The sequence below is a fragment of the Petromyzon marinus genome, chromosome 63 (genome assembly GCF_048934315.1).
Source record: "Petromyzon marinus isolate PM22_M1 ecotype Great Lakes invasive population chromosome 63, UKy_Petmar_22M1.pri1.0, whole genome shotgun sequence".
Lineage (NCBI taxonomy): Eukaryota > Metazoa > Chordata > Hyperoartia > Petromyzontiformes > Petromyzontidae > Petromyzon > Petromyzon marinus.
This window is the reverse complement of record NC_133729.1, coordinates 8,170,955-8,177,086: the sequence shown is the minus strand read 5'-3', so window position 1 is coordinate 8,177,086 and position 6,132 is coordinate 8,170,955.

Below are 6,132 nucleotides of genomic sequence, written 5' to 3'. Positions count from 1 at the left end.
AGCGGAGGCGGCGACTCCCACCCTAAATATAGACGCGGCCCATTGCAACGGGACACCAGCGGGCGGGCAGGCGGGCTGCGGCGTGGATACCGTGCAGGAGACTTTCATGAAGCTGATATCTCAAGTGGGCTTTACCTGGTAAGAGAGTTTTAGTTTATATTTTTTAGAAGTGATTTTTTTACCTTCCCCATGTCTACCTTAGTGTGCCTCTCTTCAGGTCTCAATGTGTCTCTGGATTTCAGCGAGCCTCTATGGGTCTCAATGTGTCTCTGGATTTCAGCGAGCCTCTATGGGTCTCAATGTGTCTCTAGATTTCAGTGGGCCTCTATGGGTCTCAATGTGCCTCTGGATTTCAGTGAGCATCTATGGGTCTCAATGTGTCTCTAGATTTCAGTGAGCATCTATGGGTCTCAATGTGTCTATGGGTCTCAATGTGTCTCTGGATTTCAGTGAGCCTCTATGGGTTTCAATGTGTCTCTGGATTTCAGTGAGCCTCTATGGGTCTCAATGTGTCTCTGGATTTCAGTGAGCCTCTATGGGTCTCAATGTGTCTCTGGATTTCAGTGAGCCTCTATGGGTCTCAATGTGTCTCTGGATTTCAGTGAGCCTCTATGGGTCTCAATGTGTCTATGGGTCTCAATGTGTCTCTAGATTTCAGCGAGCCTCTATGGGTCTCAATGTGTCTCTGGATTTCAGTGAGCCTCTATGGGTCTCAATGTGTCTCTGGATTTCAGTGAGCCTCTATGGGTCTCAATGTGTCTCTGGATTTCAGTGAGCCTCTATGGGTCTCAATGTGTCTATGGGTCTCAATGTGTCTCTGGATTTCAGTGAGTATCTATGGGTCTCAATGTGCCTCTGGATTTCAGTGAGCCTCTATGGGTCTCAATGTGTCTATGGGTCTTAATGTGTCTCTGGATTTCAGTGAGCCTCTATGGGTCTCAAAGTGTCTATGGATCTCAATGTGTCTCTATATTAGTATGAACAAATAATAATAATAGGTTTTGCCCTTGCTGGCAATAAAACAGGAGTTAAGATGTTCAAACACCAAACAGAAACTTTTTGCAAGGAATCAAGTTCGCATTAACCACACACCACAGTGCTTGTGGTGAACACGCAAACACAAAGTTGCTCTGGTAGCAATGTGTGAATTCTTGACTTGACTCTTAATGTGTGAACTGTCTTCGACACTGATTGGCCTCCAACAGAGACAGCAGCATCAGAAGCTTTCTCTCGAGCCTCGCCTCACCACCAGTGTCACTGTTCGCTTTTGGCGTTGATGATGATGGTGGTGGCGATGACGGTGGTGGTGGTGGCGATGACGGTGGTGGTGGTAGCGATGATGGTGGCGATGACGATGGTGGTGATGACGATGACAATGACGACGGTGACAATGACGATGATGACGGTGGTGATGATGACGATGGTGGTGGTGAAGATAATGATAGCTGCAGTGATGATAGTGGTGGTGGTGATGACGGTGGTGGTGGTGGTGGCGATGACGATGGTGGTGGTGGCGATGGTGGTGATGACGATGACAATGACGGTGGTGGTGATGACGATGACTATGACGACGGTGACAATGACGATGATGACGGTGGTGATGATGACGATGGTGGTGGTGAAGATGATGATGGCTGAAGTGATGTTAGTGGTGGTGATGATGATGATGGAGGTGATGATGTTAATTCCTTCTGGAAAAACGGAAGGAATGTTGGAGAGAGACAGAGTGGGGGGTGTCGGGGGAGGTGATGGCGGCTTCTGGAGAGAGGCAGAAGGAATGCCAGAGTCGCAGCTGCCCACTCCACGGTCGCTATATTTAGCCGAGGAAGCAAGAGTCGAGTTCGATTGCAACGACGTGGATGTGTGTGTGGGTGTGTGTGGGTGTCTGTGTGTGTGTGTGGGTGTCTGTGTGTGTGTGGTTGTGTGTAGGGGTGTGGGTGTGTGTGTAGGGGTGTGTCTAGGTGGGTGGGTGTGTGTGTAGGGGTGTGTGTGTGGTTGTGTGGAGGGGTGTATGTGTAGGGGTGTATGTGTCTTGTATCGGTGTGTGTGGGGTGTGTGTGTCTGGGTGGGTGTGTAGGGGGGGGGGGTGTGTATGTAACCTGGCGACCCGGGTTCGATTCCCGCTCACGGCCAACACCGGTGACGATTATCTGAACCGGTCCCGGGCCTCCCCTAGGTCAACTCAGCCTCAAATGAGTACCAGGTTGCGGTGTGTAAACATCGCCACTAGGGAGACAAAGGCGGTCGGGCGTGGTGCTGGCCACCCACCCCCTCGTGTACCGTTCCGGCCTTCATAGGTGCTGCTCGCTAACAGCACTTGCCCCTACAGTCTGTTAAGGCTATATGGGGGATCTTTGTGTGTGGTGTGTGTGTAGGTGTGTGTGTGTAGGTGTGTGTGTGTAGGTGTGTGGGTGTAGGTGTGTGTGTGTAGGTGTGTGGGTGTAGGTGTGTGTGTGTAGGTGTGTGTGTGTAGGTGTGTGTGTGTGTAGGTGTGTGGGTGTGTGTGTAGGTGTGTGTGTGTAGGTGTGTATGTAGGTACACGTTGGGGAGCGGTGGTGGAGCACTACGTTGCGCTAAGAACCTGGTGATCCGAGTTCGATTCTGAACCGGTCCTAGGCCTCCTCCCCTAGGTCGACTCAGCCTCAAATGAGTACCTGGTGCGGTGTGTAGTAAACATCGCCACTTGGGAGACAAAGGCGGCCGGGCGTGGTGCTGGCCGCCCATCCCCTCGTGTGCCGTGCCGGCCTTCATAGGTGCTCGCTAACAGCACTTGCTCCCTACAGTCTATTAAGGCTAGATGGGGGATCTTTGTCTTTGTACACGTTGAACTTCTTTCACACCGTACGGTTCTCAAGGCACAACACCACGGCAGCCTCAGAGGGGCCGAAGCCTCCAAGCGGCCAGCTACAAGCAGCAGCAGCATGCCCGAGGGACATCAACAGCGTTGTCACTGGTAGCGTTGGGTGAGAGAGTGGACAGGGCAGGGTTGGTGGATCACTGGAAGATGATGGGGTGGTTGGGGGGGGGCACGTGCTTTCACCACTCACCACACTCACCACTCACCAGACACCACTTACTCGCCACTCACTCTCACAAGATACTCACCACACTCACCAGACACGACTTACACACCACCCTCACCACCCTCACCAGCATCACCAGCATCACCACCCTCACCACTCACACCACCCTCACCACCCTCACCACTCACACCACTCGCCACCCTCACCACTCGCCACCCTCACCACTCACACCACTCACACCACCCACACCACTCACACCACCCTCACCACTCACGCCACCCTCACCACTCACGCCACCCTCACCACTCACACCACCCTCACCACACTCACCACACTCACCACCCACACCACCCTCGCTACCGTCACCACTCACCACTCGCTACCCTCACCACTCGCCACCACCCTCACCACTCACCTACAGGTGGAGCTGTCAGACAATTCACGACTGCCGGGTACTTATAGCGAAGGGCTCAGCCAATAGGCGTGGGTCTAGAGAGACACGTGGCCTAGAGAGTCACGGTACGCGTTGATGGGCGTGGCCTGCCTTTATTTGGTCATACGGAGGGCGGGGGTTGTATAACAAATCATTATTAATAATAAATTAATGATAAACCCATTTATGATTATGAATTAATATTATTTTATGGTCATTAATGCATTATTATTCGTTATTCATAAATAAATTATTATTCACGTATAAATGTTTATTCGTAAATCAGCGGAGTGCATATTTGTGTACACGAGGGGGGGATTTGGATAATTAATTCGTGGTTATTCCTAATTAAGCAGTGGACGTGGCGTGCCCATATATGGTCATAAGTGGGGGGGGCGGGGTTGCTGTTTATGAGCTCATGCATATTCATAACTAATTCGTGGGTGTGCCCATATATGGTCATAAGTGGAGGGGAGGCGGGGGCGGGTTTGGCTTATTATCAGCTCATGAATATTCATAATGATATGTGGGCGTGGCGTGCCCATATATGCTCATACGGGGATCGGAGGCGGGGGGGGTTGGCACATTATGAGCTCATGAATATTCATAATGATCTGTGGGCGTGGCGTGCCCATATATGCTCATACGGGGCGGGGAGGCGGCGGGGTTAGGCACATTATGAGCTCATGAATATTCACGCGTGATTAGTGGGGGGGGGGGTCCATACAAGGACGGCTACTCAAGTCCACGTGTTCCTCCTTGCTCTGTTCTTGGACAGGGAAATGCAGCTTTGGGGTCGTCCATAAATGACGTCACGTGATTTTGGACGATTTTTGACCCCCCACCCCTCGTCACACGGCTTCACAAAAAGTCAGACCCCCCCCCTCAAATATGACGTCACAAAGCTCTGCCCCCCCCCCCCCCAAAAAAATATATAAAACATGCTTCAAATCGCTTTAAACTATTGTCATTGTGGTGCGTATTTAATGTGGCGCTGCACTCTGATGTTGTAGGAGAAAACTTTTATTTAAAAAGTCTATTTAATTAAGTAGAACGTGTTGTCTATATTTATTTATAAAGTTGCGCATTTTGATGTGACGTCACATTTCTCAACCCCTCCCCCCTCGTCACACATCGTCACAAATGTCTGACCCCCCCTAGGTGCGTGACGTCATTTATGGACGGCCCCTTTCAAGTCCGTACGGCCTACAGCCGTTTCAATACAGACGACAAAATAAAAATGTCTTTCTTGTGTTCGTGTCTCTCCCTTGTTGATGGGACTTTGTAGGATGAACGTTGAGATTTATTAAGGGGGCACACGGCGTGACCAATGGGGTCTGAGTTGGTCTGTGATAAGTTAAGGGGTTGGCAGCGATGTTTTTTTTTATATCTCACAGAACCTGCGATGTTATACTGATCCACGTTCCATCGCTCCATCTCATCCGTGGACGTGCTCGCTATATCGACACAAGCATTGCTTCCCCCCAATGTTCCGTTTGGAATTGATAAAAGCTACCATACTGCCTCTACTTGACTACTGTGACATCGTGTATAAATCAGCCCCAAGTACTGTACTGAAGAAGCTTGATTCCATCTATCACTCGGCCTTAAGATTTACATTGAACTGCCCATATAGCACTCACCACTGTGATCTCTACATTGGGTCAAACTTAACATCTCTTAATGTTCGACGGCTTATGCACCAGATCTTATTTATTCACGATGTACTTACAAAAAATTCCGCAGACTACCTACTGGATCTCCTCTCTGTTTCAAAGAACAAATTTGACCTCAGGTCTTCGCTCATTTACCAGCTTCACATTCCCTATTGCCGTACAAAAACTGGAGGAAGGGCCTTTGCTATTGATGCCTCCAGGGTCTGGAATGTTATTGCCAATAAACTGCAACTTGAATCGCTACCAATTAGATCTTCTCTCAAAACTGCTCTAGAGGAGTTGTACACCCCTAGCTGCCACTGCTATTCATTGGCGTAAAATAAAATGTTTCGCTCTGGATGACGCTGCAAAGTATTATCTGTATTTTGATTTAGCGTGCTGATCTTAAAGGTGCATTGAAAAATGTGATACTCCGACTGATGCTCCTGTTGTTGTGGAGTAACTCATGCAGCCAGCTATGGCTCTAGGATTTGGTGTTACATGTTATTTATGTAGTTTATTGTAAAAATTCGGTCACAGTCCCTGTGATCACAGTTACGTTGCAATTATGGCTTTATTTTTTGGTGATTTCGAAAAGTTTTTTGGTTTGGACATGTTTGTTTTGTTGTAGTACGGAGTTAGACTGATGGCCTTAATATAAGTTTTCTTGTGTTCTTTGGTTCTTTCGGTAAAGTCACGTAGAATGAGAATAAAATAATAAATTGATAAAATAAAATAACACAATAATAATATTCTCACTAATTTATTTTATCAATTTATTATTTTATTCTCATTCTACGTGACTTTACCGAAAGAACCAAAGAAGATGAATCATTGCAGTCACGAAAGCTTTAAATCGAAGTTTTCTTGTGGTTGTTGTTTGACTTGCATCCCACTGGGATTTTTCGCACACAGCGTTGGTGTACGGTGCTTTTTCAGGAATATTTTGCTGTTTTTTTTCCCATGGATTTTCTGTTTGCACAGTCACACAAAGTCACTTTAAGATGTTTTCTTGTTCATG